This window comes from Heliconius melpomene, chromosome 3 (genome assembly GCF_056956725.1).
Source record: "Heliconius melpomene rosina isolate 202511_hmr_F chromosome 3, ASM5695672v1, whole genome shotgun sequence".
NCBI classification, from domain to species: domain Eukaryota; kingdom Metazoa; phylum Arthropoda; class Insecta; order Lepidoptera; family Nymphalidae; genus Heliconius; species Heliconius melpomene.
Window position 1 is genome coordinate 1626599 of NC_140391.1, and position 9727 is coordinate 1636325.

Below are 9727 nucleotides of genomic sequence, written 5' to 3' on the forward strand. Positions count from 1 at the left end.
ACCATTGCTCGCTCAGATTGAAAATCAGTATGTGAATATGTATGACGGGTGACGTCGTCTTACTCGTGTGTATGTGTTTGGGTTAAATTGTTGTATGTAGCTATATATTTTATGGCAAGGTAGGCAGAGGGTACCTAGTATTAAGATACACCGTTCCCCACTTTCTGCTGAATTTTTCCAGGCATTCTATGTTGAGTAGAGGAACCTAACGTCGAGATACGGTGTGAAACTGAAAAAAAATGTTTGCGTACACGAAATACTTAAGAACTCCTGAAAAGTATGCAAAGATTAATGATAGCTCAAACATAAGAAGCAGCTAGGCTGTAGGCGGTTATGTACCGCCTATATAATACGAAATGTATTTAATTTATTACTAATTTTATTACTTTCATTGTTTTATTAAAAATTATTTAAATAAAACAATGAAAGTAATAAAATTTCGCCAACCTTTAAATATGTAATAAAATTACATCATACATAAGTTTGTATTTTTATTTTTCAGCTTTATACTGTATCTAGAATACAGCAGGGCAGAGGCAACCTTCTGTTACCCACTTTCGGCCACTCAAAGAATTGTATGTTGAGAAACTCAACGCCACGCTTAGCCATGTTGGCAGGGCGAAGAAATATTAAATGTTTTTTCCCCCTAGTGGAAACCGAACCCACGATCGTCGCGCGTCTACAGTCACACGCTTGTCAGGCAGATCAGCGCGCTGGCCTTAAAAAATTGAAAAGCTAAATTTATTAATCGAACTTAAAAACATCACATTTCTTGTCACGATGGTATTAACCTAGAAGTACGAAGCGCATCCAGCCAAACATGTCTCAATTACATACATTGACTGCCTTTTAACGCTGAATATGAATAAGCTTTATAAATTGAACTAATTTAATAAATAAAACTGCCAATTGGAGTTTTATTAATATGACTACTGAAAAGCCTTTAAAATATAAAATTTTATTTAAACGCAATACGTATTAATAAGAGTGATTCAATTTTGTAGTATTTATTTTAAGATATGCCAAAAAATTTACCATTTTTCGCAGATAGTATGTATGTTAAACTAGGATTCGGCCCGAGGTTCGCGCTGTGTCCTCCTTCTGTAATAGTTTCTATTAATTCTAATAAAAATAATTCATTCTCTTAAAGGGTAATTGAACTCACATTTGTCGCATTCATAAATATATACACAAATATTATAAATATATACATATTTAATATGTACATAAAACAAAAAAATAGGTTTGTACCTAAAATAATTGTATGAAAAAACAAAATGATTTAGGTTAAATCAAATATATATATTTTTAAATCCTATTAGTCTTCATGACATGTCCAACAAAGCATGACAATGAATTGTAAGTCAGGAATAAAACGAGACAGTAGCTGGCACCGCTCTAGATGAAAAAGAAGCTTTGGAACACGTCCAACAAGGTTGGCAGGCTGTGACGAGGAAAGTTAAAGGGAATTAACAAAAAATCTAGTGGCATTCATTCGTTGTATACTGCGTCAATTCAACTATACGAGTATTTATTTTTGCTATTTCAAAAAAAAAAAACGTTTTCTCGCTCTGATGGACAAAACACCCCGCCACTTAAAACTTACATAATGTTTCAAAAATTAGGAGGAAAGTTGGGAACGAAATGACCTAGCATTAGGCTCCCTTTGCCTTCCCTGCTTTAATTACTTTTAACAAAGACTAAACCTAAAATCCTTAATTTTCTGACTAAAATATAATTATTACATTCTATATTTAATGCATATATTTAATGCATACAAATATTACCAAAAACCACAGTTTGAAGCCGTGAATTGAAGTCGTGGCCTTCGAGTAAAAAAGTTACTAATATTTTTTAGTACTTGAACACTCGAAAGTTTTTTCAAAAGGCACGCGGTCGCCAGTTTCTATTTATTAAATAATAATAAAACCTTTTAAACTAATTTCAAGGTTTCTATGCCGTTCTAATGGCATTACTGTGTTAAGGGGTCGACTTTAGACAACTTTAGATCGAAATGAACATAAAGACCCGTTTTGTTTAGAGCGTAATGGAAGAAATTCTTCGACCAACCTTTAGAAATTCTTGGCTGTAGATTCTAAAAAGCGTAACTTAAAGAGCTGTTTGATTCATTTACTACGTTCAATGTCAGCGCAAATTATTGAATAGTCAATAGTGATTATTTTAAAATGTAATTTTTGGTTATAATTTGGTCGCGTTATGAAGACAGTCGGCCATGATACCGTTATATTGCAATCCATTCAATGGTATACCTTTTCCGTAGAAATTATTTTTAAACTGTAATATAAAGTTGATTCTGTTTAAATTTCAAATCAAATTCAATGTTTTTTAGACAGAATAATTCAAACTTTACTATTTATTTATTTTTACTATGCCTACCAAGAATAGGTACAGTTATACGAGCTGATTAAAATAAAAAAAAACACCAAGTTTTTCGTATAGATTACAGGATTGAGGGTCTACGGGAATTATAATTTTTAAAAATTGTCTGACTTTTTAACAACTCATTTTGTATAAAATGAACTATAATTATAAATTTGTAATAGTCTACATATATTCCCACTAAAGTAACCGATAGACACTGAAAATATGGATATGCGCGTCTCGAAATGCGCGAACAACAGTAATGCTTTCTTAGAGCATTTTGAGCCCTTGTGTGTGTATCGATGCGTCCATGAGTACGTGCACTACTACTAGTATGTCCAGTACATTTTGTTCAACCAAACCATGAATAAGCAACATCCACCCACAACTATGACGACCATAGCGTACCATGTCACTTCTCTAAACTACCAATTCCCCACCATATAAAAGTTTTCCACTAATCTGTGCCAGTAATGTCATACGAGCACGTTCTGCTTGCTTAGATAAAGGGATTCCGAGTTAATACTGCATGGCCATCGTATACGAGTAGAGCCAGGATGCCTGAGATAGGAACAATGAGAGAATTATTGGAATACTGAAGCTTGCTATCCATAATATTAGGTTAAATACTTTAAAGTTATTTTATAATGGAAGCTTCAAATAATACGAATAATATTTAATTTCATTATTATATTTATTATCAACCTACATAGGGGTTAATTAGTGTGACTATTAAACCTAAGGTCGTGGGTTTATTGTGATTTTGTAAAAAAATTGTATGTACATGTAAAATGTGGATGTCTTTCTGTATTTGAGTGTAAAGTTTTTGGCCTGTAATGATGTAAATTAGAAATATTTTTTGCCTTCCAATATTCTTAACTAGCATAATGAGCTTCCCTAATTAACGTTGCTTTTACAGTTACATACATTTTCTGCAATAGCAAACTTAATATACGTTGCGGAGCAGGGTACGCAGAGGGAACCTAAGAACTTTGTAAGGACACTCCGTTCCTATTAATACACTTACATATTTACAAATTCTTAATACATTGGGTATTGACGGAATTCAACGCAACGAACATTACTTGAAGTGTTCTAACTTTAAAACGTTGTGGGTTGGAATAGACATTCAACGGTGTCCCTTCTCTCTGCCCACCCTGCTGAAATGCGGGTACAACGAGAAGCAAAAAAATAAATGCGAGTATCAAAATACAAAAAACTTTGATGAAAAGTTCAAAGTACATTCGATCATTCCACACTCCACTTTCCCATTTCCTTACCTCCATGTGATAAGAATCTATCAGCATCTCATTTATCAAACCCTTTGACTTAACCGAAAGGGGTATTTTTTCTTATCTTTTCCCGTAATGTCGGTCATTGTGTGTTGGCATGCGGAAATGTGACCTTAGGTGCCATTTCCAATAAAAAATCACAAGTTTAGTATTTATATAACTATTTTTTTAGCCTCACTCTTTATCCCGTACATATCTGGGTAGGTAGAGGAGCCTGGTACCTAGTATTAACACAGAAGAGAAGAAGATTTCCGCCGAATACTGCAGGTGTTCTGTGTTGAGTGGCCGAGGTCGCCCTTTGCCTCATTACCAACAGAAAATAAATGAAAATATTAAACATTGGAGCTGTGAAACGATTTAACTATTTTAAGAATAGGGTTGCTGAGCTTAAAGTTCGAGTTTCTTGGCTTACTTGGCTTACTTACAAATTTATGTGAATTGCTTATTGTTAATTATTTAAAATAAGTTAAAAAAAAAATACTGAGAACTCGAAACATATTTAACTTAAATAAATTTAACATTTTCGTAAATAGTATTTAATATATTTGGGGAACTAAAAGCTTAATTATTTAAATGTTAATATGGCTTACAATTTATAAAGGGTTCAAAAAATCAACCGCTCAGACAGCGACAGAGCCCCACGCCCCACCACAAGTGATGGAGTGAACGATCATCGAGGGCTGTCGGCCGAAGCCGCGCCCGCCTCACGCTCAGGGCTCCTCGCCACGCCTCCTCATCGCGGCTGGCACGATCTCACATGGTATGTGGATCTCGTGAAGAGCTTACTATAGAAATGATCCTATGAAGTAAAGTCTTGATTGTGCCGGCGAAATTTTTGACCCTGAGTCTGCGCGAGAAAATTTAGCCAGAGCGATTCAGGAATTGTCCGATAGGGAACATTGCCATCTAGCGACGGTAACAGGTACCAAAGTTAGAGCGCCATCTAGGTAAAAGACATGAGAGATGTAGAGTCCATTCTGGCTCGACTAGTTTTGGGAACAATAATTTTATTATAAAAAATCGGTGTATTTTCTCTCACTACACTAACATTCCATCTCTAAGCCTAGGAACAAAATGAGAAGTAAATAAATAATATCACATCTTACCATGCGTACCGTAAGTAACAGTTACATAAGAAATTAAAAAAAGAGTCAAAGTCACAAAAAAGAAACAATAGGACAAAAGAGCAGAAAAGGACACGGACCACCAACGTCCGTGGTGTGTTATATATAATAAATTAATAATAATAAAACAGTTACATAAAGAAAACAACACAGAATTTTAAGAGAAAAAGCTTTGCTAATAACTCATCACAAATTGAAGCAATTTCGAAAATAAAATTCATATCTGTACTTAATAAATAACAAAAATGGTTCTCCTGAGTAACTTTGAAATAACTCAAAAACAAAGTCACTAGAGTACACTATGTAGGTATATCAATTACGTGGAACGCCCAACATTCTTCATTAAAATTGTCTCGTATAACATTAAAAATTCTTTGAACCATAAATTAATATCTCTGGGTCTTGAAAATAATGTTTGTGACTGTTTCATACTTATCTAATAATATGTATGTTTTATAGTTATTTTAGAAGTACATAGATACGTACACACGAATTAAATTTATAGCGCAAGTAATGTCTTGTCTAATTAATTATAAGAATTAAGAAAATCTATGTGCTTATTTTTGTTCTTTAGCTTCTCGCTGTATCCATCATATAGCAGCATAGACAGGGGGAACCTAGTGTTCAAACACTATACTCCCCACGCTTCGCTCAATTGGTTGGAGTGTTTTAAAACTAGGGTCCCTTTGCTTTCCTTGCTAGATGATTGATACAGAATAAAACTGAAAAAGTGAATAAAAGTGAAAAAAAAAAGCAATGATCACATTAATGATTACATTTTTTCATCATTGTGTGTTGAGTAACGGAACTCAACATCGCGCTTTGCCGCACACTAGAGCGGAGAAAAGCAGAGAAAAAGAATATATAATTTTAAATAAATATTTTACTGTTTGGAGTGGGGAGTCGCTTCTCATTGATCATTGACCATTGATCTCAATACTAAAAATATAATACTTTGATTCAGATCTCATATTATGTTCTTATTTGTATTAAAATAATAGTTTTTAGATGAATTGCAAATGTAGATCACTCGATTATAATCGCTAAGGAAATACACAGCGATAAAATGTACATACTTATATACTATATAGCAGTTCTTTTCTTCTTTTTTCGTGTCGACCTATATAAAAACAATAGCGTCCCTTTCATTTTCGTACTTATAGAAACAAAGTTCAATACACGAACAACTTACAATACGATTTGTTTGTGTTAGAAATGAAGTATCAAGTTTTTTGGATGTTGACCAAATTACTAACAATGTCTAAATTGTGGTCTCAGTGGACGAACTTGTCTTTCAGCAATTAGGAAACTTTCTTTTGTCAATCCCTCGTTTGGTTTTATATAAGACTATCTGGATATTTATAAAGAAGGTTATTTACACAGCCATAACCTTAGCGGCAAAAATATTATTTTACGACACTTCCACTCCATTTTAATTTCGCGCATCGAATATTATTTTCAATTAATCTCTTCATCGTTCGCTGACTTGTTTCTCATTAAAATATTGCATTAAGCAGATAGTTGAGCCCGGCTTAAGGTACGAGTATATTCTGGAAATATTTTTATTACTGTAGTTTAATCCTTACAAATTAATATGTCAATGCCAAAATAAAACAATTCATCTTCAAAGGACGGACTTTAACAAAGGAAAATTGTACAGTTGTCTGGTCATAACACACGTAGTTTGGTAAATATATTTATTTTTTAATTATACGAGGAATCCCGGATATAGTAAGGGTAGGCAAACGAGGGAGTTGCCCAGGGGAGGCCCAGCTTAGGCGACCAGCGGCCGTGCCAGCAGCTCAGGAATCAGGGATAGGAACGAGGTCATGTGAGAGTCGTCTTCTGTCCGGTAGCCTTGACGCCACGGCTCGATGTCGGATGGGCTGAAAATGTAGGCCAACTCGATAACAAAAATTTGTTTAGTATATTGTAATATACCTATATCATAAGATCTCTAAATTAACATTTATCATGGATACTAAGTTCATGTAATCCAACCATTTCGTAATTAAGATACCACAGGCGTGCGTCCTCTAGTAATTACCTCTTACGGCTTCATTGGAAAATGGAATCGTATTCGTTTAAAGAGAATGCTCTGATACACGTAATGGTTAAGAAGACATTATAGACCTATTTTAATTATTGTATGGAGTTTCTTTTTTGCCTTTATCTAGGCTGAATCCTATCCTATCCTATATCTTATAAAACAAAGTCGCTTTTCGTGTCTGTCTGAACTTTCTAACTCTTCTTCTTCTAAACCACCCAACGGATTTTTATGCGGTTTTTACCATTAGGTCGAGTATTTTTCAGGGAAGGTTTATATATAGTTTATTATTTGCACATTCTTATGTAAATTAACATAAATACGATAAATGTGTCTAAAGTCCTACCTGTTGAGACACTTTCGCGCATGCGCTGCTTTAATGGTAAGTACTACATGAAAAAAATGTACTGGAGTATTGTTCCTCTTAATAAGATCTACAAAAAAGTCCGCGAGAGCATATTTTTATCTTTTAAGGATAACGTGTAGTGATCATATTTCTGTCTAAAAATAGTAATTTCAATATATTTTTTATTGTGAGGGATATTTTTCCATAATGGTATTAATCCTTATCCTTTAAAATACTTTATTAATTTTCTACGTTAAACGAAGATAAAATTTGCTTTTTACACTATTTCGAAATTGCGAATAGTTTTAAAGAAAAACGCATTTAATTGTTAACACATTACGCCGTTCACACATCAGCTGTATCGAGTCAAGTTTCACTTATCCCTTACTTTTAGCATCTAAATAAGTATATTAGTTACGTTGGCCATTTAATGTAGGTCAAAAGTGTCTTTTACTGTTTTTCATTTTAATAGGTACTTTAGAAGTTGTTACAATATCAAAAAATCCTTGTTGCGAGACGCGCCCCGTGACGTTTTGCTTATACAAGCGCGTCCGCCGCGCCCGCCTGCCTGACACGCATCGGTGGTTCAGTGGTAGAATGCTCGCCTGCCACGCGGGCAGCCCGGGTTCAATTCCCGGCCGATGCATTCTTTTTAATTTTCGTCACAGGCAGCCACGTAGTGCTTGCTTTTCATCAGGGACTGAATACCCTCTTCAGCATTAATCACAAGCTCGAAAAAAAAAACCCGCCTGCCTTTATAGCAACGAAGATTTAGATGCGTTTGCACGTATTGGATAATTCGAGTTAAATGTATTATTTAATGTCATTTAACTATCTAAAAATAGTAATTTAAATATATTTTAATAAGTACTTGAAAAGATTAGTATCACAGAAATAAAATAACGGTACCTACTAAAAAATCCTTGTTGTGTAAAACAATTGGAAAATCCTTATTGAAACTACGAAAATGCGGGTTGCATTAGGGTTTAATTAATATTCACATTATCTTAAGTGCTTTGCAAACATACATTATATGAATAATCCAGTAGTAAAAGCGGGCGAAGCCGCAATAGGGTCGCTAGTGTTATATATGACTTTATCTTTGAATCGAGCTTTATTAAAAATTATTATTTATTATTATTATTTATTTATAGTTTAATGTTTGTGAAAAGGGAAACGAAGAAGTAAAATAACAATTAACTAACCTAATTCGTGTGCCTATACTGAGAAAAATTAATTATTGGTACATATAAAATGATGATACCTATTTAGTGTCCCCGAGTGGGAATCGAACTTACAAAGCCAAACGCTGGACCGCTACGAAAATAAACCCTCAAGTTAGTTTAATGTCAGTCTGTACAATTTATCAAACTATTGAGAATTGGCGGTTACAGAGGTTATTTCGAAATCCTATCGATTTGTAATACTTAGTTTCACAATAGCAAGCTTTCTTGATTTTGTTTACGGAAATTTAATAAATAATAACAGAAATAAATAACGCATTTAATAGACTTGATTTTTTATTCCGTACAATTATGTATAATTATATTAAAATTGTTGCTGATCGCTATCTGTACTTGGAAGATATACGAGAAAATTAATAATTGGGGACGCTTATTAACGTAATTGAACGCAAAACAATATTTTTTTCAATTTTTTGTCTATTTATCTGTGTGTTCATGCACCCCAACCACAAAAACAGCTCAACTATGTTATGGAAATGACATAGTGATAAATTACTCTAAATTAAATATTTTAGCTCCAATTACTGTTTAAATTTTAAAATAATTTTCATTTATCATGATTAGTTAGTCTAGAATTTTAGTGAAAATTAGAAATTTTCCTATCAATTTGAATAATTGTATTACTCCCTTTATCTGTCAGATACAATGGTCACATAATTTTCTTTTAGAACGAAAGTTTTAACAGAATTAATTAATTCTTTTAATGAACAGTGTGTTGGATGATGATCTAGCCTTAGTTCAGGCAGCATGTTTTTTATAGACGTAAGTGAAAAAAAAAATGCTACCTTTGCATATCATAAGTTGTTTTTTTTTTTTTGAAAAATGCTAAGTCAGGTCTGTTATAACCCTGAGTGGGACGATGGGAATTTCAACCCTGGTTGTTTTTTTCTATTATTAGGAATAAGGGTTGAAATGATTGTACGATTTTATTTTTATCGACTCTATTGTAGTAGAGTTGATGTACTACGAGTTGAACTGAAAGTGGTGGTTGTGGTTTGAAACTACCGGGAATTTTTTTTAATCACTACATAAATTACGTTAAATATACTTAATATAAATAAATATGGACTAGAGGCTTTGTGAAAAAAAAAACAAATATCGACGTATTTTCTAAATCAAAAGGTAAAAGTTTTACTCTTAAATAAAGGGTTATGCTTAAAAAGATAGGACCCATCCTTTTTTACTTCTACAGCAAAAAAAATAATCATTAAATTTAATAACATAATTTAATTGCTATGTAACATAATTTTGCATCTCTGAAATTATCTTTCGCGAACACATTCAAAAGCAAG

The 9727-nt window shown here is 33.2% G+C and overlaps 1 non-coding gene across 1 annotated transcript; it reads right to left on the bottom strand.

The window, feature by feature from the left end:
- Positions 1-4289: 4289 nt before the first annotated feature.
- Positions 4290-4490, bottom strand: LOC146539803 (small nucleolar RNA U3). The gene has a single exon (XR_014879497.1). It is a non-coding gene; the product is annotated as a small nucleolar RNA U3 (small nucleolar RNA).
- Positions 4491-9727: the final 5237 nt, after the last annotated feature.